General features: G+C 37.0%; 1 protein-coding gene across 2 annotated transcripts in view; it reads right to left on the bottom strand.

Moving 5' to 3' along the window:
• The window catches only part of TAOK3 (TAO kinase 3), a 184,140-nt gene that overhangs the window by 147,474 nt on the left and 10,253 nt on the right, over positions 1 to 26,413 (bottom strand). The window lies entirely within an intron of this gene.

Raw genomic sequence — 26,413 nt, 5'->3', positions numbered from 1 at the left:
ATAGCAATGCGCTATCAATGTTCATCATTAAGTTAGAACTGTCTGTCAATAACAACACAAAAAAATATTTGGAGATCTTCAATACTTAGGGGGAAAATTCTTAGTGGGTACAATGGTGTGTGCTTTCCACAAAATGACAAAGTTCTAAAATAAAACCTGAGCTCTCATTTCCTGTCTTTTTTCCTTTTAAGAGAAATTATATCTAGAAATGTTGGTATGGGAAACAGAAAACAAAAGTTGAGAAAATAAATGTAAAGATTACATTCAAGTCAATGAATGAAATTGTTTCAAAGTGGTTTGCTTAAGTTATATTAGAATACTGAGGTCTGATAAGCTTTTATCCACTTCTTTTGTCTACAAAGAATAGCTATATGTATTTCTACAAAGCCAATATAAACGTATCTACTGATGGCAGAAAAAAAAGGTCCCATTGCTGAATGAATTTTAAATTGTGCCGAAGTAGCTCTGTGTAATTTAGGTAGTTGTTCACATTCTTGACTCAACACCATTATCATAACTTAGGCCCTAGGCTCCCTCCAGATAGTTGAGATACCATGTCTGTGTATATCTGGTCCTGGCTGATAGTAGGGCAAAGAGGAAGTTATCACAAAGAGGAAGTATACTGCACTGCAGCTCCTCTGGATTACAAAAGAAGGCAGTTGCTAATTAAACTTTAAATGTGCTTGTTGATAAGAAGCAAAAAAAAAAAAAAAAAAGAAAAAGAAAAAGAAACCAAGAGAGCAGGGGGGAAGAAAGGAGGCCAAAACAAGCAAAGAGGAAACAAGAAAAGGAAAGAAGGTAGAAGAAGAAAAGAAAGAAAAACAAAGGGAAAAAGGAAGGAAGAAAGACACAGAAGTGGGTAGAAAGGTGCAGAAGGTCATCATGGTGAACAATGATCCTTTGGTTTGACAGTACTCATTTGTCTTTAGGAGGTTCTTAAGTCTGAAACTACCATAAACCCTATGAAAATGTGAGACATCTGTTTCCTTCGGTGTGAAGAACAAGAATATGGAACTTATCTGTGCCTAACTGCCACCTTCCCAAAACAATCAAAAGACAAATAAGGAATGTAAAACTCTACTATGGTACACACAGGTCACAGTCTCATTTTATACTGGCGAGGGATTTCGTGAGACATACATACAGTGTTTTTCAAGAGGGAGTAATTATTAAAGAATATAAATGTAGGGACACCTGGGTGGCTCAGTGGGTTGGTTAAGCCTCTGCCTTCGGCTCAGGTCATGATCCCAGAGTCCTGGGATCGAGCCCCACATTAGGCTCTGCTTCCTCCTCTCTGCTTGCGTCGCTGACTACTTGTGATCTCTGTCTGTCAAATAAATAAATAAAATATTTTTAAAAAAACTAATAAAAAATAAAAGAATATAAATTGTAACTTGGAATTAAATTTCATTTTCTCTAGAAGAGAGTCTATAATAACATTTAACCTTTGATTTCTGAATTGATGTAAAGAGGGAATGAAGATAAGAGGCAGACAACATGGGCTCCCAGAAAATGATCGTACCACACTAAATCAGAAAGAAAGAGCTTGGTTCTGCCCTGGCCACACCATTTACTACCTTTATGCTTTTGGGCCATTCATTCACTCCAAAATAAGAATAATATCATCTAACCTTACAATAGTCTTGGGGATCAAATAAAATAATGCATGTAAAGGTATATTATAAAGTGTTATAAAATATCATGCACTACTAGTAAGTAAAAACCTTTTGAAAACTATAAAAGTATGATTATTATCACATTACAAATAAATTTATTTTAACACTTATACCTATGAATAGGATAAAAAAATAGAGAAAAACCTAGTGTTTATACTAATTATTTTTTAGGAACCAAGAATAGTCTTTCCTTATGAGCTTTCTTCTTGTCATCTACTGCCTACCCCACTATCCAGCTTTCAGTTTCTATAATATGACTTTATTTTCTCACATTTGAGTTATACACAAAGCTATCTTTTCTAAAATAGTCTTCTCTTGTTCCCCTTTTTCCTCTATTAATAAACCTATCTTGTAGGATTCTCTTTTCTTTGTTTTCTTAAAAATTTATTACTTTTTAAAAATATCACTATAGAAATTTTTCTTTCTCCTCTGTAGGCTAATTAACATCTTAGCAGCACTTATCTTGTACTTCTTTTCCAGTATAAGTCTATAGTTAGATCAGAATAAAGTACCTTCATTAAGTAACTTTTTTAAAACTGCATTCCTTCCTTAGGAGACACAGAAAGAAACTATGCTGTTGTCCTGTCATTAAATCAGTTAGTTACTCTCCACTGCTTGGTGATATCATTTTCCATAAGGAGAACTGCACAGTCTCTAACACAATGGTGTGGGTAGGTGGCAGAATTAGATCACGTAATCACTAAGCAGTTTTTAAACTTAAATTAAATATTTGAAATCATGCAAAAGTAGACTAAATTCTCATTTATCCAAATTCAATATAAGATTTTTTAAAAACTGAACTGTTTTTATAAAATGGAGACAAATACTTAAGTAATATTACAGATTTACAGATTATGTCACTTAATCATCTCAGATTTAGCCCAAGATCCTGTTCTTCACTATGCACTAAAAGTGATACTCAGGGGCTCATTCCTGTGAAGGTCCTGGAAACATCTCCAACTTTTGTGATACCCATGATGCTGGCCAGCCTGCTCCACCTCAGCTTAAAGAGAAAGAAGAGACTGGAAGAACCTCGTTTGTTATAATAAAAACTGGAAAATCATGGTTATCTTAGGATGAGGAAATGTTTATTAAACTCAGCATCTTCTGTGTTTTTTTTTTTTAAATCACTGTTTTGTTTTTAAAGATTTTATTTATTTATTTGACACACAGAGATCACAAGTAGGCAGAGAGGCAGGCAGAGAGAGAGGAGGAAGCAGGCTCCCTGCTGAGCAGAGAGCCCTATGTGGGGCTTAATCCCAGGATCCTGGGATCATGATCTGAGCCAAAGGCAGGGGCTTTAACCCACTGAGCCACCCAGGTGCCCCTTCTGTGGTGTTTAAAAAAAAAATTTATATATATATATATATATATATATATATATATCCATCCCCCACTATACTTTGCAACACATACATCATCAGAAATTCAGTACTGTTCAGTACTGCTTTAGTACTGTCCGTACAATATCTCTCTTTAAAAATCCAAGTAGGCTTCCTGTTCTGGGACAAGAGATGGCACATTTCTCCCTGTTCTTTCCCTCTAAATACAACTATACAATCTGGAAATAATTCTGTAGACAATTACAAAGGGCCCTGAATAGTAGAAACAAGAAGGCAGATCGGCTAGGGATTTTAGGACTAAAGAGAACCCGACTGTTTCCCTGAGGTTGGGTTTTACTTCCCTTATATCCCAGACTGGTCATGGGAAAGGTCTGCACACTGAACCACTGACAGGCATACAAAATCAGAAGAAAACAAAATAAAACCCTGTTCTCTCTGGCCAAAGGATTGGGAAAGGGGACGCATATCAGGGACTTAAAAGGGAAATCCACATTCAGTGGCAGCAGTAGGACCAATCTGTGACATTAGTGGCAACAGTGGAACCCAAGCAGGACAATCCATTCTTGTCTCACAACTGGTGGCAGCAGGTGTGCACCTCTATCTACTCTAATGACCCCAAAAGGCCCGATGTCTCTTAGCCTCAATTCACTGGCAGAGAACCACCCAACACTGATGGCTTCTGGCCACCTACTCAGAGGCAAAAGACAAATTAGGCTGGCATATCCCAGACTTCACCCAAGAGCCGAAAGCAAATTGGACCTGGAGTCTCCTACCCTCCACCAAGTAGCAGATCGCTACCCAAAGCCCTCCATCAGCAGGAGAATGTGGTCCAGGGTAGGTGCTTTTGTCCCCCAGAAGCACCATCAGAGAGAGAGTGGTACCAGCAGGGATCCAGTGGATCCTCCAGCTCACCTGAAGCCAGAAGAATGAAGTGGACCAAGATAATGTTGAAAGGACAAGTAAATTATCACTCAAACTACCACCCATGGGGTAGGAGGAATAGGTGAAAGAGATTAAGAGTATACTTATCTTGATGAGCACTGAGTAAAATTGTTGAAACTCTATATTGTATACCTGAAATGAATATAACAATGTATGTTAACTACACTGAAATTAAATTTTAATTAACTAATTAAATCTATCTATCTATCTATCTATCTATCTATTTTAGGGAGAAAAAGAAGGTGTGCGTGTATGCATGTGAGTGAGCAGGGGCAGAGGCAGGGAGAGAACCTCAAGCAACTCCAAGCTGGAGCCCCACAAAGGGCTCAATCTCAAGACCCTGAAATCATGACCTGCCCCAGAATCAAGAGTTGGATGCTTAACTGACTAAGCCATCCAAGTATCCCTACACTGGAATTAAAATAAAAAAATAAACTATAACCCACAAAAGTAGGACAGAACCTACACATTGAACTTAAACAGGGCAATGGCCCGGTAAGACAGAAGATTTAAAAAGGATCCGAAGTTCTAAACATAATATCCACAATGTTCAGCATACAAGTAAAAAAAAAAAAAAAAAAAAAAAAAAAATCACTTCTCATACCAAGAGCTAGAAAAATTACACCTTGAATGGGAAAGGACAACCAAGTGACGCCAACACTAAGATGAGTCAGAAGTTGGAATTATTTGAAAAAGGTTTTAAAGTAGCCACCATAAAAGAGATCGACAGATGACAGAGAGATTGACATGGCCCGACAATATGATGATTATAAGAAACTCAATTCGACTACAACGTCATAGGCAGGATGAAAGTAAAAGCACAGAAAAAGATATATCATGCTATTTTGAATTAAAAAAACGCAGAAGTAGCTATATTAACATCAGTAAAGCAGACTTCAGAGAAAAGAAAATCACCAGGGACAAAGAACAACATTACACAGCAATACAAGGATGAATCCACCAAAAAGAGAACAAGCCTAAATGGGCTTCACCAAACAAGAGTTTTAAAATATACAAAACAAAAACTGATACAGCTACAAGGAGAAACAGACAAACCTACAGTTATAATTGGGGACTTTAACACCCTACTCTCAGCAATTGATAGAAGTACTAAACAGAAAATTAGGAAAGATATAAAAGAATTGAAGAATACTGGGGCGCCCGGGTGGCTCAGTGGGTTAAGCCGCTGCCTTCGGCTCAGGTCATGATCTCAGGGTCCTGGGATCGAGTCCCGCATCGGGCTTTCTGCTCAGCGGGGAGCCTGCTTCCTTCTCTCTCTCTCTCTCTGCCTGCCTCTCAGTGTACTTGTAATTTCTCTCTGTCAAATAAATAAAAAAAAAAAATAAAAAAAAAAAAAAAGAATTGAAGAATACCATCCACTAATATACTTTAATTGACATTTATAGAACACTCCACCCAATAAGAGCAGAATATACATTCTTTTTAAGTGCTCATGGAACATTCACCACATCTGGGAGAAAACAAACTGCAACAAATCTAAAATAACTAAAATCATAGAGAGCATGTTTTCCTGACCATAATGAAATCAAACTAGAAATTAATAATAGAAAGACAACAGGGAAATCTTCAAACATTTGGAAATCAATGCCACATTTCTAAAGAACACATGGCTTTTTATTTCTCAAAGGAAATAAAAAAATACATAGACCTGAACAAAAGTGAAAACAGAGCATATCAAAATTTGTGGGATGCAGCTAAAGGAGTGCTCTGAGGGAAACGTTTTCTTTCTTTCTTTTCTTTTCTTCTTCTTTTTTTTTTTTTTTTAAAGTAGGCTCCATACCCAGCATGGAGCCCCATGCAGGGCTTGAACTCAGGGCCCTGAGATAAAGACCTGAGCTGAGACTGAGAGTCAGACATTTAACCGAGACACCTAGGCACCCCTGACAGAAACTTATAATATTTAATTCTTATATTGCCAGACAGGAAAGATCTGAAAGTAGTGATCCAAGTTTCTACCTTAAGAACCTAGAAAAACATTAGTAAAATCAACCTTGAGTAGGCAGAAAGAAAGAAGAGAAATCTATGAAATTAAAAATGGAAAAATACAAAAAAACAATGATATTTAAAGCTGATTTCTGGAAAAAAATCAGTAAGATTGATAAATCTCTAGCAACACTAACAAAAAAGAGAAGACAGATAAATTACTCATACTATACATGAGACAGGAGATAGAACATCCTGCAGTCATTAAAAGTGTAAAAAGGGAATACCACGAACGACTCTATGTTCACAAATTGACAACTTAGACAGAATGGACCAATTTCTCCAAAACCACAAACCACTAAAAATCCACCAACCTTACTTAAACTAGAACTTGAATAGTTCTATAATCATGAAAAAAAAATCAACTATGTAATATCAAGGCTCCTAAAAAAGAAATGCCTGGCTCCAGATGGCTTAATTGGAAAAATTTACCAAATAGCTAAAGAATTAACACCAATTTTATATAATCTCTTCCAGAAAATAGAAGAGGAGATAATTCTTCCCAGCTCAATTTATGAGGCTATTATCACCATGACACCAAAACCAGACAAAGGCAGTGTAAAAAAGAAACTACAAGCCAGTATGTCTTATGAACTTAGACACAAAAATCCTCAATGAAACAGGGGCACCTGCCTGGCTCAGTTGGTGGAGCATGTGATTCTTCATCTTGGGGTTGTGAATTTGAGCCCAGGCCGGGTACAGAGATTACTTAAAAAGCTTAATAAAATTATGAAATGTACTTATGAATTAAAAAAAAAATTCTGAACAGGATATTAACAACTTAAGTCTAACAATTTACATAAGAATTATGTACTTTATATTATTATTTAACATATTCAAGGCTAATGCAACATTTTTTTTAAAGATTTTATTTATTTATTTGATAGAGAGAGATCACAAGTAGGCAGAGAGGCAGGCAGAGAGAGAGGAAGGGAAGCAAGCTCTCCACTGAGCAAAGAGCCTGATGCAGGGCTTGATCCCAGGACCTGGGGATCATGACCTGAGCCAAAGGCAGAGGCTTTAACCCACTGAGCCACCCAGGTGCTCCTAATGCAACATTTGAATATAATTTATTTCATGAACAGGCCAAAGAAACATCTTATGATCATATCAATTGCTGCAGAAAAAGCATCTGTCAATATCCAACACTTATTTATGACTTAAAAAATGTATATATATGTGTATCATTATACATAATGGTGGAAGACTGGAGGGATGTCTTTTGCCTAGGATCAGGAGCAAGACAAGGACGTCTGCTCTTGCCACTTCTATTCAACACTGTATTGAAGGTTCTAGTCAAGGTGGCTAGGCAAGAAAAAGAAAGGCATACAGATTGGAAAGGAAGAAATAAAATGTCATTATTTGTAGAAACATGACTGTCAATGTGGAAAATCCCAAGAACTATACAAAACTAGTAAGTGAGTTGAGCCAGTTCACAAAGATACGAGATCAGTCCATAAAAACCAGTTTCTATATACTGACACTAAACATGGGAAACTGACATTAAAAACATTATCAAGTATAATCATCCCAAAGGAAATTAAATACTTAGGTATAACTTGGCACAACATGTATAGAATCTGCATGCTCACAATCACAAAATGCTGATAAGTGAAATCAAAGATCTAAGTAAACAAAGAGACATACCATGTTCATGGGTCAGAAGACTCAATAGAAAAAAGACTTCAATTCTTTCCGAATTGATGTATAGTTTTAATGCAATTTCTATCAGAATTCCAGCAAAGTTTTTCATAGGCATAGGCAAACCTACTCTAAAACTTATATGAAAAGGCAAAAAAACTAGAATAGCTAAGCAATCTTGAAAAAGAATAAATATCACTTTATCCAATATTAAGGCTTAGTATATAACTACAGTAATCAAGACAATGTGGTACTGGTGGAGAGACAGACACATCAATTGAACAGAATACAGAACCCAAAAATAGACACACACAAATATGCTCAAGTGATTTTTGACAAAGGTGCAAAAGTAATTCAATGGAGGAAGAATACCTTTTTGAAAATTGGTACTGAAGCAAATGGATATCCATAGGCTAAACCCTGTACCTTATACAAAATTTAACCCAAAATGGATTACAGATTTAACTGTAGATAAAACTAAAAAACGTTTAGATAGGAAGCATAGGTGAAAACCTCTGGGGTTTAGCAACAGGTAGAGTTCTTAGATTTGACACCAAAAGCACAACCCATAATGCAACAATTGATAAATTATACCTAGCCAAAATTTAAAACCTTTCTTCTGCAAAAGATTCCATTAAAAGGATGAAAAGACAAGCTACAGAGTATTTGCAAACCATGTATCCAACAAGAGCAGTATGTAGAATATATCAAGAACTCTTAAAACTCAACAGTTAAAAAAAAAAAAAGCCAGAATTGGGCAAGGGGCACCTGGGTGGCTCAGTTGGTTAAGCGTCTGCCTTTGGCTCTGGTCATGATCTCAGGGGCCTGGGATTGAGCCCCGCGCTGGGCTCCCCACACTCAGTGGGGAGACTGTTACTCTCTCTCCCTCTTGCCTACCACTTCCCCTGGTTGTACTTTCTGTGTCAAATAATTAAAATCTTTTTAAAAAATTAAAAAAAAAATGGACAAAAGAAAAATAGAAATTCCACTGAAGAGGATATACAAGTGTCAAACAAGCACATGAAAAGATGTTCTACTTTATCGGCTATTAGGGAAATGCAAATAAAACCGCAATGAGGTATTACTACATACCTATCAGAATGGGTAAAATAAAAAAAAAAAGTGATATAACCAAATGCTGGTGAGAATATGGAGAAACTGGATCCCTCTTATGTTGCATATTCTTATTCCCTCTTACATATTCTATGGTATAATCCTCTGGAAAAACCGTGTTTCCTTATAAATCTAAACATTACCATATGCCCAGCAATTGCATTCCTGCGCATTTATCCCATAGAAATGGAAATTTGTGGGGAATTTATACACAAATGTTCACAGCAGCATTATTTGTGATAGCCCCAAAACTGGAGACAACCCAGATGTCTTTCAATAGATAAATGGTGAACTGTAATACATCCATACCATAGGATATTTTTTAGCAATAAAAGGGGATGAACCAGTGACACGCCAGCAACTTCAAGGATGCCCAGAGAATTAAACTGAGTGGAAAAAAGGCCAATCTACAAAGGTTACATACTATAGGATTTCATTTGTATAACTTTCTTGAAATGAGGCAGAACAGGTTAGTGGTTGCCGGGGTTTAAGGACAGGGGCTGGGGACATGGGGATGGGAGTAAATGTAGTGACTGCCATCACCTTGAGGTGACAGAACAGTTTTCTGTCTTGACTGTGGTGGTGTATACGCAAACTTACACATGTGAAAAACTGCATGGATCTAAATACATATATATACGCAGACAGACAAGTACCAGAGAAGTCCAGGGAAATCTGAAAAGTATCAATATCCTAGCTGTGCTACTGTACTACAGTTTTAGAAGACGTCATCTTTGCAGGAGACTAGGTAGAGGGTATGTGAAGAAACTCTATTTCTTACAACTGTGTCAATCTATAAAATCTCAAAATAGAGTTTAATCTAATAAATCCATATAGTTACACATGCATCACTCACTTCAAGCATTTGTTGAGCTGATTCTTTGTGTGATGTGTTAGCTTTTGTGCTGGAGGGTAGAGGTGGGAAGACAGCGTGGGCAATCTACATAAAACCCCATCTTTACTGATAGCACAGCTGTAAATATATAAAGTGCTTGTGCTGATTTTTTAAAATATATGTGTCCCCCACTAGAGACTGTGATGATTTTAATTACCACTCTGTCTCCAGTGCCACAACAGTGTTTGGGACACAGTAACTTCTCAATGAATATCTGAAAGAATGAATGAATGAAATAATCAACAGAAAGGGTGATAAACACCACCAAGTGGTTAGAATATAGTACCAAAAAGAGTGACATGATGAAAAGGGCTTACGAAAACAAAGGATAGAATAATATAAGTGTTGTCTGAGGGAACTGAGGGAGGCATCTTTCAACTGGGTCTTACAAGATGAGATGGGGGAAGGAAAAACCATTCTAAGCAGAGGGAACAGAGCATTCAAAAGCACAAGTAAGGGGCACCTGGTGACTCAGTGGGTTAAAGCCTCTGCCTTCAGCTCAGGTCATGATCCCAGGGTCCTAGGATCGAGCCACACATCGGGCTCTCTGCTCCACGCGGAGCCTGCTTCCTCCTCTCTCTCTGCCTGCCTCTCTGCCTGCTTGTGATCTCTGTCTGTCAAATAAATAAAATTAAAAAAAAAAAAAAAAAAGCACAAGCAAATCAGAAAAGCATACGATTCCCTGGCACCAGCCAAGACTTTGTTGTGTTTGAGCTTACTGTTCTCTCCGGGAACAGGCCAAAAAAGGATGAAACTAACCGTATGACTGTGGATACTTCACGAAGGCAGTCTGGATTTGGCATGAACAAGTAGGTGACACTGGTGTTTTTGAAGTCAGTGAATGATGGTCAGATTTATCTTTTACAAAGTTAACTCTGGTGTCAGGGAGGGGGATGCAATACAGGAAGGGGGGAGGGGGAGAAAGAGAGGGAGGCTGAGAAACCAAGACAAGAGCTTGAAGTGAATGAAAATTCTCAGTTCTTCATAATATTCAATACCAAAAAACCCAATTCCCAAATGTACGGCCTTTGTGTAGTCTTCATAACTACTGGCCTGAATGGTCTATAACACTGTTATCTTTAAAATCTGTGTAATGAGGGGTACCTCTGTCAAATAAATAAATAAAATCTTAAAAAAAAACCTGTGTAGTGAGTGCTATCATATGGCTGTGAAGTAGAGATATTTGAGAATTTTAGTTGTTCTTTTCTGTAGATTCTTCCAATACAATCATGCCATTTAGTTTATTTGAAATTCCCCTTTTTGCCTTTTCGAAATTTTGAAATAATAAGCTATTCTTCGTATTTCACAAAATCTTGCATGTTGGGGTCAGTTTATTAGTATTCTGACCATCAAAAGTGATCATTTCCACACACTACTCATGTTATTGAGAAATGGCACTTACTCCTCTTAAAACATAAAGTAATTATTTTAGCAACAAGTTAGAGCTTCAGTAACTAAAATACTGACCTTTGTAGAGAATAAATTATAAGTCTGAATTATGGAGATAACTATAAGTACTTTCCATGCATTTCTGTACATACACATACTTGTGATAAAATTAGATACATCTGAATGGAATGTAAAGATTATTATCTAATGATAACTTGGCTGCCTCCACCCCCACTCCCAAAAAAGGTGAGAACTTTCCACCAGATTGGAGAGAGAAGAAGAGCAAAGAAATTAAAGATGATTCCTCTGGGCACAATGAAGTGACTTTCTTCTCCCTGCTCTTTTCCTACCACGTGACATTTTAACAGCTCTTTGCTTATTTGCTTTTATTAATCGTAGAAAATGTCAAACATAAAGAAATAAACTATGTCACGCCCAGCTTTAAATTATCAACTAATGGTCCATTCGCTTCCCTAATCTACTCTCCATTTTTTTTTTTTAAGGATTTTTTAAAAATTTATTCATATGACAGAGAGAGCCTGAGAGAGCGCGCGAGAGAGACCACGAGAACGCAGAGCAGCAGGCAGAGGGAGAAGCAGGCTCCCTGCTGAGCAGGGAGCCCCAATGCGGGGCTCAATCCCGGGTCCCGGGGATCATGACCTGAGCAGAAGGCAGCGGCTTAGCCAACTGAGCCACCCAGGTGCCCCAATTCTCCATCATTTTGAAGCAAATCCTAGATATGCCATTTCATCCATAAACATTTCAGACTGTACATATAAAAAAAAACCCTGACTTTTAAAACATAGTAACTATACCATCAGTATATCTAAAATTTCACAATTTTAATGTCATCAAATACAAGGTCAAAATCTTAAATTTCCCAAACTGCCTCATTTTTAAAAAATTCTACTATTTTTATACAAGTCTAAATTAGGTACAAATATATTCTGGTTAGTTGAACTGTTCAAGTTTTATTTTAATAGCATTAATACATCTTAAATAATTATAATTAGCTCAGAAGTTTTAATTAATTTAAATAATTAAATCTAATATAAAAGGAGTGAGTAACCAGATTGTCACTCTGTTAATGTGTGAGCTACAAATGTAGGGACACATGGTCAAACTAAGCAAACTTAGAAAAAAAGTAAGGGGAAGGGTTGATTTCATTTTTCCCTGTTTTTAAAACATTTCCTTCTTTGCTCACAGTTTTAACTACAAAACTGCCTATTATGACTTTCATAAGATTTTTATCAAGTCCACGAGAACCTGCTAATAAAACTCTTTTGTAATCCCTCACTTGCTTGTTAAAACATTTTCACTGTCTTACTTTTTAGCCAAGGACTTCCCTCCTTCATTTGAAATTAGCTTGAAATCATAGGATTTCAGAGTTGGGAAGGACCATGTGGCTTACTCATCTCCGAGAACAGTTAGCTTTGATGTTATTATACTATTGGTGCTTCCTGGGAAAAGCTAGCTTAAGGAATCAATCCGCTGATAGTTACAGACTAACGTTCTAATTTAACAGATGCTAATGTAAATATATCAGTATAAGATTTTATTAGTACAAAATAACTTTGAATTTTACTTTTTTTAAAGCTTGATGAAGAATATTCTCTCCAATGTGTTGAAAAAGATCTTGTTATACAAGTAGGAAGGAAGTACATTTAGTTCAAGATTTGAAATAATAAAGGTTAGAAACTTATCACCCCTAGAAGTCTGCAGAATCAGCACAGTAAATTTCAGACTCTTCATTCAGGTAATATAACACAGTTATAAATTTGTGTGCTATCAGTAAATAAAATATGTAATACAATATAAAATATTGGATGGTACTGTGTTGTGAGACACTGTAAAAACCTCAGTTAGAAATTATTCGGTCTTGGGGAGCCTGGTTGGCTCAGTCAGTTAAGCATCTGCCTCGGGCTCAGGTCATGATCTCAGGGTCCTGGGATCGAGCCCAACATCAGGCTCCCTGCTCAATGGGAAGTCTGCTTCTCCCTCCCTCTCTGCCTGCTGCTCCCCCTGCTTGTGCTCTCTGTCTCTCTGTCAAAGAAATTATTAGGTCTTCAAAAATGTGGATATCAGGTTCTATTCATACCTCTCAGGTTTTAAATACACATACACACACTCATCCCTTCCACAGATACTGGTAGAATCGAGATAGCACTTCAGTGTGAAGTGATTTCATTAATCAAAAGCAAAAATTTGTCACAGAAATTCAGGAGTCTCAGTGCACTCCATATATGTGATACTTTACATTAAATCTAGGACTTAGAATACTTAGTAAAATCATCTTAAATACTTACTGAGTGTTTGATATGTTCAGGGAGTTACATTTAGGTGCACTGGCAAACTGTAGAATAAGGTGTCAGAATGATACCAAATTAAACCATCAATACATTTAATTTAAAGGAAGTACTTAATGACAGCAATTCAGAGATGGCAATTTTGGAGTTTTAGCATTTTCTTTTAAACTCAGATTCTTTAAAAACGCCCTAGAACTTAATTTTTCCAAGTTCTACAACATAAGAAACCGTGTACATACTTACAAATTTAAAACAGTGACAGCAGACTGACTTCTGATCCTGTAATTTATTTTTATTTTTTGTACTGACTTCACTCATTTTCCCCCAGAGTCCCTAATGTACTAATCACCCTTTATCTTATATACATCCCTCATTTTCTTTTTTTTTACTTGCCGGAATACAAAAACTCAAGCTCTTGATTCTTTTAAAACAGAGGAAAGCAAGTGTCATGGTAAATATCATCCACTAGATTCAGATAAGGCAATTATAGAGTTGATTTGCTCAGTTATTATATAGAAGTGCAGGTGTAAATCTCTGTTGATATACAGAGCAGACGGAACACCACATTCTAACACAACCATCTATCTTACCTGGCTCACAAGGGAGAAGGGGTGTTCACAGCAACAGTACCTACTCATCTGTTGACAATGATGGAACATCCATCTAAGAAATGTGGTATCAGCAACTATCGCTTTACGATACATTCAGTAACATGAAAGATGTGTGGCAATTAGAACTTTTTGATCTCACTCCTGTTTTTATCACTTGCATGCATCTCTCTGCTGTGAATACGTATTAGAAACTAGCGGAATTCTGCTAAAGTCTCCTTAACTGCAACAGAAATCATGCTCTACTAATAATACTTCTAACAACAGTACAGCTTTTTAAAATGACAATAGTAGTTTACTCTCCCATAAGTAACAATACTCTACCCAACAAGGCTGTTTCGCTTTCTGCCATGCTTTTTCAAAGTCTGGAGACCCTGGATACAGTTCCACGTTTTTGTCTGTTTGTCTGTTTGTTCAGCCATTCATTGAATCACCTGGTTAATTTCGAGTCTTCCAGTTAACTTCTCATTAATATTCAGGCACCCCTTCATCTTGTCAAGGGCAATCACAACTTTAATTTGTTTTTCTAAGATGCTAGCCAGTTAAGAATCACTTAGCAAATTTTATAAGCTTAGTCCACTCAATCACCTAGCCATTAAATAAAATGTTAAAAACAAAGCCTACTGAACCAACTGAAAACCTTCTATACTTGTATTCATATTTACTGTTGTGCCATAAATTTAAAGTAGAAGTTTTAGTAGGACGAGAATGAAAATATCTATTTTTTAGGGTCAGATGAGGATATACTTTTCTAAAATACAAAACAGAATAAATTAAAGAGGCTGAAATATAGCCATTACAATAATGGGCACAAAATATTCATTAATTAAATGACTACAGTAATTGGTTCCTTGGACAAATTCAAAGTCTCCCCCTCTTAATGATGATCTTGGCTTATAACCAAGAGGTTTGAATGCAAAAACTAAACAAAAAATTCCTGAATAGGCAGGAATATAAAAGGAAGGAAGGCTGGTGATAGTCTAAGGGAAGAAGGGGAGCTGGAGTTCCTCTGGAGCAGATGAAGGCCAAGGAAAAAGCCATGTGTTTAGGGAGATAAGTATGCATCCTTTCAAACCCTTTTTGGTTGACCGAACTGTCAGGCACTATTAGCTTGTGCTTCTAGTGGGTGGGGAAAGAGGACATTCCTTAAGCAAGGGGAGACTTCGTTGGGACACACACTATAATAATGCTATCCCCCCACCCTTTTTTAAAACCAAACAAAACGTGATCTTGGGAAACCAGGTTCTTCGGGTCCATCTGCTACAGAATCTACTATGACTGTAAAGAAAACTAGAGTTATACTGGAGATGATTAACTAAGGGGCTATTCAGGACAATCTGTAAGAATAAAAACGACCTCCCCCCCCAAATCCACTTTGAATATCCATAAAACAATGCTGGTTCAAAAATGATGTGGAAGCAATACATTCAGGCATAGAAATATGAATATATGTTTATATAATATATTGATAAACTGCTGTTGAAGTAAAAAAAACCAGCTTATAAGACAATATAATAATGTAATATAATCTTCCTAATTATTTATATTTTTTAAGATTTTATTATTGATTTGACACAGAGAGAGAGATCACAAGTAATCAGAGAGGCAGGCAGAGAGAGAGGGAGAAGCAGGCTCCCAGCTAAGCAGAGAGCCTGATGCGGGGCTCAATCCCATGACCCTGAGATCATGACCTAAGGTGAAGGCAGAGGCTTAACCCACTGAGCCACCCAGGCACCCTCTAATCATTTTTTTTTTTAAGATTTATTTTTGGAGTAATCTCTACACCCAACGTGGGATTCGAATTCACAACACCAAGATCAAGAGTCGGAAGTTCTAACAACTGAGCCAGCCAGGTGCCCACCCTAATCACTACTTTAAAAAATACATTTTTAGTTAAGTCTGTGAGGTTATATGTAAAACGTATTTGAGTATAGAAGATAACTTTTACTTTCTAATTACTCCTCTATGTTTTCTATTTGTTAAAATGAAAAGCATGTTATTTACATAGTTGTTAAAAATTACCTAAGAGCTATCTTGGGTCAAGGACTCTCCACCATTTTGTGCAGAATAGGAGAAAACCTTAAAGGGAACAAGGGAGATATCTGCTTCCATTTCTACACATTTGCCAACAAGTGTTCTTGCTGGAACTCCAAACTTCAGGACTCATAAGGACCTGATTTTGTAACATCCTACAACAGGGACATCATTCATCATTACTGTTCATTATTATTTTTAACCAAATAAATATTGTGCAGATTACAATATCTCCACAGTGCCTGCTACACTATAATAGATCACTAAAAAATTTCTATTCTACAGAAAGCACAATAAAATTAGTTTGGGGAATCTTTTAGAGAAAAAAAGGTCTAAAAAATTCAAATGGGATTATGAACTTTTAAAGAAAATATTGTACTTGAGCAGTCAATATTATTAGTACTCAAAATACACACCTTGAATAAACAGCAGAAAAATGGACTCAAGCATAATTGCATCACACTGCTATGCTTTGGAGAGGAAAATGCATTTAAAGGCATGAGCAAAGATGTTCAGTACACAGCTAAAAGAATGGAGATTTATACAGGATGGAAAGACAGAATTTAATCCTTCTACATATGCCTGAGGTGATTCAAGATATTTTCCAATTTTAATTTTTTTTAAGATTTTATTTATTTGAGAGATAGCAAGAGACAGCACAAGTTGAGGGGACGAACAGGGGTAGAGGGAGTAGCATACTTCCCACTGGGCAGGGAGTCCTAGCCACAAGGTTCTACCCCAAGACCTTGGGAACATGACCCAAGCCAAAGGCAGACCCTTAACTTATGAACCCTTAACCATCCAGGCTGGTGCTCATTTAACTATTCTATCTATAGCCTTACTAAATAAGCAATAATACTATAAATTCTACTTTGAGGCTATTCAGTGTAAGCTTCCTTGGTTTTTCTCCATGCCATCTTAAAATTTCTCTGTACACTCAACTGACTTCATCCTTTATTCTTCTTCTACAGGTTAAACAACTCTCCCCCAACACCACCAAAGAAACTACCTTTTAATTTGGTACCCTGCTACCTTCTCCTATCACTAACCTACTCCTCTCACTTTTCTTAAATCTTCCATTGCTCTCCTTTCGGCCTACAATATGCTCAAGGTATCATTTACTGAGAGGAGGAGAGGGAACTATCCTAGGGACACACTAGCTCTAACCTCCCAATCTCCAAATCCAACAGGGCCATTCTCAGGTTGTATCTTTCTATAACCTTTATGGAACATCTTGTTTCTTGACTTGTGTGGCACCTTCCTCTTGGGAGTTTCTTTCCAACCCACCTCTCTCGGCTTGTCCTCGTCCTCTTTTGCTCACCTCTTCTTCTTCTTCTTCTTCTTTTTTTTTTTTTTAAGATTTTATCCATTTATTTGACAGAGAGAGATCACAAATAGGCAGAAAGGCAGGCAGAAAAAGGAGGGGAAGCAGGCTCCCCAACAAGCAGAGAGCCAGATGCCGGCCTTGATTCCAGGACCCTGGGATCATGACCTGAGCCAAAGGCAGAGTCTTAACCCACTGAGCCACCCAGGAGCCTTTTCACTCACCTCTTAACACAAGGCTCTGTACTGGGTCCGTCTCTTCTCTCTACACTTTCTTACTGATCTGATTCACTCTTCTGCTTTCAACTATCTCATTGAAGCTGCCAATGTCCTCAATAAATCTCTCACTAGCTGCTTTTCTTCTTTGCATCGAGGCTGTCCTAGTTCCAGAACCAAGTTCTCATCCCTAATCTCTTTCTTTTTTTAAATTGCTTTACCAACTACTGATGGAGTCATTTTTCAGAGACTGACTGCATCAGTCTCTTCTAGTCAAGCACCTTAAATGGCTCCCCACTACCTACTGTTCAAAGTTCAAACCTCTTCATATAGGATTCAAGGGCCTTTGGTTTGCCACTGTCCCTGGGTATCCTATATTTTATTCACAGTGTCGGAACTAGGCTAAAAAATAGACAGATTATGGCCTAGCACCCTTGCTGAAAAGCTACCCAGTGTTCAAGACTCTGCTCCAATTCTAACCCCAAGTTACTCCATTTCTTCATGTATAGAAAGTACTTCACTTCTTGTGGCATTGATGCCATTCTGTCTTACTTTGAAAGAATATAGACATTTCTTGATTCCATTAATTGAATATAACCAGTAGTAGAAGAGACACTATTGACTTATTTGTACTCCACAGTATCTTGAATGTACCAAGCAGTGTTGAACTCAGATTACATGCACTTAGAATTAGAGACTTCTTGTTCAGGATCTGAGCTAAAGTTTGCCTCTGCCATACTTCTGAAGAACAGATGTGGGAAACAAATTAGCTGAATAAATAATTTTGTGTGTATGTGTGTATGAGACAGTTGTAAAGAATTATTTCAAAAGAAATAATTTCAAAGCACTTTCATTTGAATTATTTTACAAAAATAATGAGAAATTTTACTCCTAGGTATATATCCAGAGAATTGACAACATATATTCACACAAAAACCTGCATATGAATGTTTACAGTAGCATTATTCTTAATAGACAAAAAGTGGGAACAACTCAAATGTCCATCAACTGATGAATGACTACACTGTGATCTACTGATCTAATGGAGTATTAGTCATCCATAAAAATTAAGCATTGACACATGCCATAGCACGGATGACCCTTGATAACATTATGGTAAGTGGAGAAGTCTGACAACAATTCACATATTTTATGATTCCATTTATATTAAGTATCCAGAGTGGGCAAATCCATAGAGACAGAAAGTTAGTGGTTGCCAAGGGATGGGGTAATTGAGATGGGATGCTAACAGATACAGGGTTTCTTTTTGGAGTGATGGAAATGTGCTGGAACTAGACAGTGATCATGGTTGCGTAACATTGTGGATACATTAAAATTTTGAATTTTAGGGGCACCTGGGTGGCTCAGTGGGTTAAAGCCTCTGCCTTTGGCTCAGGTTATGATCCCAGAGTCCTAGGATCGAGCCCCACATCAGGCTCTCTGCTCTGTGGGGAGCCTGCTTCCTCCTCTCTCTCTGCCTGCCTCTCTGCTTACTTGTGATCTCTGTCAAATAAATAAATAAAATCTTTTAAAAATAAATAAACATTTAAGATTTGAATTTTACACTTTAAGATGACAAATTTCACATTATGCAAATTTTATCTGAACTAGAAAAAGGAAAAAGTATGAATTTTATTCCCTGAATAACTCAATTCGGATTTGTGGTCTAAAGGAAGAGGTCCTGATTTCCTTTAAATCAGGAAATCTGAGTTTAAGTAAATTCTGCCACTTACTTACTAGCTGTGTGATCTTAAGTATATCACCTAACTTCTCTCAGCCTCAATCCTCAACTACTCTCACCTATAAAGTGAGAACAATAGTGCCTCACAAAGTTGTGAGACTCATGAAATAATGTGAAATCATTACAAAACTTCTAAAGCCCTTTATAAAGGAAAAACCTTATTGTTATTTTGGAAAATGATTTCTTTTTTTTTTTTTTTAAAGATTTTATTTATTTATTTGACTGGCAGAGATTACAAGTAGGCAGAGAGGCAGGCAGAGAGAGAGGAGGAAGCAGGCTCCCTGCTGAGCAGAGAGCCGGATGCGGGACTCGATCTCAGGACCCTGAGATCATGACCTGAGCCGAAGGCAGCGGCTTAACCCACTGAGCCACCCAGGCGCCCCTGGAAAATGATTTCTTAAAAATCCTAACCTGTATTGAATAGTCCATAATTTCAACTTTTTATCATTGGCATGTTATCTAACCAGCTTTTATAGTTATACATGAATGGCATCTTGGACTTAAAGCAGTTATTCTGTGGACACTAAAAGTACAACACTTGGGGCACCTGGGTGGCTCAGTGGGTTAAGCCGCTGCCTTCGGCTCGGGTCATGGTCTCGGGGTCCTGGGATGGAGTCCCGCATCGGGCTCTCTGCTCATCGGGGAGCCTGCTTCCCTCTCTCTCTCTCTGCCTGCCTGCCTCTCTGTCTACTGTGATCTCTCTCTGTCAAATAAATAAATAAAATCTTTAAATAAAAAATAAAATAAAATAAAAGTACAACACTTTACAGAGTTATTTAACTTTAATCTTTGCAATGAAAGGTAGTCTCTAAAACCAAGCATTAACATAAAAATCTAAAGCATTAACTAGACATTTCCAAATATACACTTTTATGAATGCAGAACATTTTGTATTTTAAAAGTTTTCATTTGGGTGTACTTTATGCTCTATGGCATTGTACAAAGGAAGGCACACATTAAAAAGAAAAAAAAAAGTGGGAATGTGAATTGGTGCAGCCACTATGGAAAACATGGAGGTTCCTCAAAAGATTAAAGATAGAGCTACCGTATGATCCAGCAATTCCACTTCTGGATATATATCCAAAGGAAATGAAATCACTATCTTGAAAAGATACCTGCACTTCTATGTTCATTGCAGCATTATTTATAATAGCCAAGACACAGAAATAATCTAGTATTCATCAATGAATGGATAAAGAAAATGTAGTATCTGTATACAATGGATTATTATTAAGCCATAGAAAAGAAGGAAATCCTGCTATTTGTGATAACATGGAGGAACCTTTAGGGCAATATGCTAAGTGAAATAAGTCAGAGGAAAAAAAAATACGGTATGATTTCGCCTATATATGGAATCTAAAAAAACTGAACTCATAGATACAGAGGACAGACTGGTGGTTGCTGGAGACAAGGGGTAGAGAGTGGGGGGAAATGAGTGAAGGTAGTCAAAAGGTAAAAATGTACAGTTATAAGATAAATAAGTTCTGGGGATATAGTGTACAGCATGGTGATAATAGTTAACAACACTGAACTGCATATTTGAAAGATGCTAAGAGAGTAAATCTTAAAAATTCTCATCACAATGGAGAAGGTTTGAGGTGACTGATGTCAACTAAATTTATTGTGGTGATCATTTCACAATATTTACAGAAATCATTATATTGTACACATTGGACTAATCAAATGTTATAGGTCAATTATACCTCAATAAAACTGGAAAAAAATGATGGGGAGTTTTCTTAATTTTTTTTTTCATTTGTTCATCCTATATGCTCTTTGGCATCAATACAAGAAGGCATGTATCATTTCAAAGGACAGGAAACTGACTGAAAATTAAAACAATAGGCATCCACTCGAAGTAACAAGTATTCTTATGTTTAAGCTTTTGAGTATATATTTTGTTCTCCCTAACAGAATTCCTTAATGGTTTTTTGAGGGAAGGGAGCATATGTAATTAACTTCAGTATCCCTTCATAGAGCCTAACATACACAACAGGCATTTCACTTACATTAAAGAATTGGATAAGAAGACTTCTTGATTACATAAAATTGATTGATCATATTTAATTTACAGTGACAGGATGGAAAGTTGTAATAGCAAAACTAAACTTCTCTGAGAGCAGTTGGCTATCTCATTCCTTAACAGAGGAAACAAACACACACATATGTATGATTATACATATAGGTACACACATGTATAGTTTTTCCTAAAGAAAAGCAAACATGTCAATCTATAATCAGTTAAAAGACTGTCTCTATTTGCCTCCCATTTTTTCTGTAAATGAGGTGACAGACCTGACCTAAATTGGAGAAACATTCAGGTCTCTTTAATATTACTAGGATTGCTGACTTGACCTTAGAAAGAAAGGATGAAATAGATTTGTTTTCTTTTCTCTTCCTTCAAATCAAGGTCAGGTGCTTCAGCATTCTGCAGGAACTGTGAAAGATTGAAGTGTAAGATATGGTCCTCGTAATCAAATTATTTACATCATTAGTGAAGATAAAACTGGATGAATTAAGATACTACGCACATTTTTGTTCACTGGTTTGCTAATTTAAAAAGCTGGGATTTGGGGGCCCCTGGGTGGCTTAGTCACTGAGCATCTGCCTTCCACTTGGGTCATGATCCCAGGGTTCTTGGGTAGAGCCCCACGTCAGGCTCCATGCTTCTCCCTCTCCCACTCACCCTGCTAGTGCTTCCTCTTTGCTGTGTGTCTCTCTCTGTCAAACAAAATCTTTAAAAAAAATAATAAAAATCTGGGATTTTTGCAGCAAAACTGATTTTACTTCAAACAGGAAGTAAATTTTACACAGGATCTTGAAGAAAAGTTAAATTTGAATAGGCGGAGAGAAGGGAGGAGGGCTTTTTTGGGGGGCGGAGGTGGGATGTGGCAGAGAAAGAGACTCTTTTTTTTAAAAGATTTTATTTATTTGACAGAGATCACAAGTAGGCAGAGAAAGGAGAGGAAGCGGGCTCCCCGAAGAGTAGAGAGCCCGATGTGGGGCTGGATCCCAGGGCCCTGGGATCATGACCTGAGCAGAAATCAAGAGTGGGACACTTAACAGATTGAGCCCCAGCAGAGCACTTTACCCAGGTGCCCCTCCCCTCTCCTCTCTGTTCCAGGGAGGAGCACTTTTGGGATGAAGGAGATACAGTACCAGAGGTGCAGACTTAAACAAGTAAGGCATGTGGCAGAGACACACTCACCTCAATAGAGCAGAAAGAACAGGCCAAAGAACATAGGAAATGAAGCTGGATGAGCAGTGAGGGCCATATAAGAAAGGACGTTGAAAGTCAAGCAGAAGAGGTTAGATTTAATGTGGTGGAAACATGGAACCAGTGAAGCGTTCTGAAACGGGGAGGAGTAGCACTTAAAGAAGGTTAATCAGGAGGAGTTGGAAAAAAACGAATGAAGGAAGGCAACTGTGGTAATCCAGGAATAAGGCCATAAGGGTCTGAGTAAGACAGGTGCACGGAGATAGAGTGTAGTCTAGCGGCAACATGCTGGGCCTTTGAGACTGCAATACTGGGGGGTATCAGAAGTGAGAATGAAACACAGACTAATGCAAAGGCTGCCTACGACATAAAGGGGTTGTACTACAGATTTAGACCTGGATATTTCCAACAGTAAAAATATATCCATTCAGCTTAAATGTTTACCAAATACTCTGTAAGTAGTTTCATCGCTTTCTTTGATGAATTTACAGCAGGCACCCCCAGATTTCACATTTGCTTTGTTAACACAACCCCAAGAAAATCTGCTTATGTAAAAATTAGTTGTTTTTCAATATACAAACAAAGTTAACTGAACCATTACAGGACATCAAACCCTGACACTAAGATGGTGAAAACATAAAACACTCTTCTTTATACTCAAATGTGTATTCTTTACTGTGTGGTTCTACCCCCAATAAAACCAAACCAAACCAGAAGAACATCCCTAAAAAACCCCAACTTTTTTAGAGCTGCATCTAGAATCTGGAGCATATTCTTAACTTTATCTGATAGTGATCAAGTAGGAAGAAAACAAAATGTTGAGAAAATGACTTAAGAAATTAACACTTGGCCATGTTGCTTTCCTAGGCTGCGCTGTATCAAATGGGGAGGAAATTTTCTGAAGTGAAAAACAGCAACAAAATGTTACTAAAGCTCAATTTGGCACATTAACTTTTTATACTAAAAATCACTTAAATCTATAGTCAACTCTTCTCCTGCTTCCCCTCACTCCTTAGGATAGGTAGTATATGACGTTCTAAGAGGAGTGGCATAAATAAGTAAGACCTATAGATCTCATTCATGTGCTCCCACGGTACTTTTAAATGCATGTACTCCAGTAAGACTGATTCTATTATCTTTACATGATTGCATGTATTGTGCTGTATCTCTTCCCATGATCATTTTCTGGTAGAACTGTGAGTAAGAAGGGAAATGTCCCAAACCAGCAAAAATAGTCCATCTACTATTACTCACTGAGCTCTTTCCTTACAAAGTACAACCAAGCTTGTTCCCCTAGTAGGTAATCTCACTTGACCCTCACAATAATCCACAAGTACTATGTTTGTGTCCACTTTACAGTTGAAGAAACCAAGGCTTCAAGAGTAAGGATTTGTATAAGATCACAAAGCTGGTGAGCTGTAAGCAGCAGACATGTTCACCTGATAGGCTCTTGTTAATTATTAGATTACGCTGCCAACCTCAAACACGTGTGACCAAAGCCAAAAGTAACAGGAATAAGGAACCTGGACATGTTACTCACTGTGTACAAGAGTTAGGGAAGAACGTCTAAGCACTGTCAGTGATACAAACGGACAGATTCCCTGACTTACTTCTAACCTTTCCTTATACTGAAAACAGTGCACTCTATTCCTGAAGGAGAGTGGGACCCTGCATGAAATGGAAGTTAACTGTTCCCTTGTATTACTACTTGATGGTACCCATAGCATCTCGGTATGTTCTCAATTTGGTTACATTTTTGACAAATGCTGTCACTGACTCCAGCCCGGTCAAGACTAACTAGGCTGGCTGTTGGTGACATCAAAATGCTTTTAAAAGTATTTTCTTAATAGAATATCCAGTGCCCTGTGCAACCTATTTAACTGCTGTCAGTAAGCATGAAACAGAAACTAAACTTTGAGAGACACTTCTCAGTATATGAATAAAATATACTCATAAGAAGACACCTCTAAAAATAACTCTCCACTGTGATTCCCTCTTTATGCATCTGGGCAGAGCTGTCATATTTCCTCTACAAAGCTTCCTTGTATGTTGAAACAGCAGGAATTTCAAACTGAACCAATATAATTGAGAACTACAATTTCCTTCACAAGACACGATTATTTTTATTAGTATTTTATAGAATTGCCTAAATATGATGGGACACTTTACATGTTAACTCTGCAATACTTTTGGTTAGAAAGCAAAGCAATTATGGTTTAAAGTTCTGTGCACCCTTCCCCTTTTTTCTGCTAACACTCGGTCTTCCACAAAATGGTCAGTGTGATCTCTGCAGAGTATGCAAGAAGTATGACCAAGGTAAATAAAGAACAGAACATTAAGCGCATGTCAAGTGAATCAGAAGTTTAAATCTTGTCATCTGCATGTGAAACCAGTAAACAGTTATAAGAGGATACAAATAAATATGTACAAATTAATAGGATGTAGTTAGTAACTTCCACTTTTCCAACTAGTGGCCTTTTGGCAGGCAGCCACATAATCTGCAATAATCTGTCACTACTGTGAAGCCCCACCTACTTCCGCTGCTCCACCCCATCCAAGCTATGATTGGGATACTTGTGGAGTGCTGATAAAATAATCATAAAAGGCCTCTCTATCTGTGAAAATGGAAATTAACATCATTTGTACTTTTAAGTGTTTAATATTTACAAATCTTAACCATGCTATGACATCACATTTCAAAGCTTACTTAGAAGTTTTTTCTTTTTTATGTATCAGAAGCATAGAGTACCTATATCACTAATATGCCTTTTTTAAAAAATATATATATATTTTTTGGCAGACAGCGATCACAAGCAGGCAGAGAGAGAGAGGGAAGCAGGCTCCCCACTGAGCAGAAAGCCCGACACCGGGCTCGATCCCAGAACCCTGGGATCATGACCTGAGCCGAAGGCAGAAGCTTTAACCTACTGAGCCACCCAGGTGCCCCCTAACTAATATGCTTCTTGAATGAAAATGCATCCTATGTATGATTAGAAGACTTTACACATCTAACATGTAGAGTACTAGTGGAGTTTGGAAGTCAGGATTATACAGATTTTATGTCAACCTTGTTCTAAGGGTCTAGCGAAATCGGTAAAGAAACTATTAAAGGCAGCTTTCTTGGCTAATAAAATACTTCACATTAATTTTTCAACATACAAACCATGAGCTGTTAAACAAATTATTTACTTTCCTACTTCATCTAATTTCATTGTATGGACTACAGTTGTGTCATAAATTACCTCATGGCTAAGATGTTTTATTATTATACTTCAATAAGTAACCTTATGTACTAAAATAAAAACAAAAAAACTTACAAAACAAGATAAACATGATCAAATCATCTAACTTTTCTGTCTCTAAATTTGGCATTATGTTTAAGAAATGAATGCTTTCTATATTCTGTTTTCCCTTGCTAGAAAAGAAGAAAAAATAGGACATGGCCTTGATTTTTTTTTAAGATCTCTAGGATGAATAGTGTGCCATTTTGAGTAGCTTCATTTTGAAATATTGTTTTACAGGAATATCAATCATAAGAACAAACTTCATCCATTTAATAAGAATAGCCGTGAGTATATTTAAAATTTTGTTTAAGACTTTTCTGACAAGATTATCATGTTTTATTTGCAGCTCAGTATTTACTTTACTTATCCAGAAAAAAAGGGGAAAAAAATCAAAAAATTTATTAAAAAAAGTTCCCACTAATATTTATTTATGTAATCTCAAACTACAAACTAAAATAAATAGAGCATAGGAATCCAGTGATTTTCAAGGTTGATTACTCTCAGCTGGACTTTGAGCTAAGGCCATAAATATTCACATGAAATTCAACAAAGAGTATATTAGCAATGTTTAGACACAAACCATATTTATAATAAAATGCTAAGTGTAAAACAAAATACCAAGCTTACTCACAGCAGATTGTCTCAAATGCATGCCTACATCTCTAATCCAACATATTAAGA

This window comes from Mustela nivalis (genome assembly GCF_964662115.1).
Source record: "Mustela nivalis genome assembly, chromosome: 14".
In the NCBI taxonomy this organism is placed as follows: domain Eukaryota; kingdom Metazoa; phylum Chordata; class Mammalia; order Carnivora; family Mustelidae; genus Mustela; species Mustela nivalis.
This window is presented reverse-complemented; position numbering and strand designations above follow the sequence as displayed.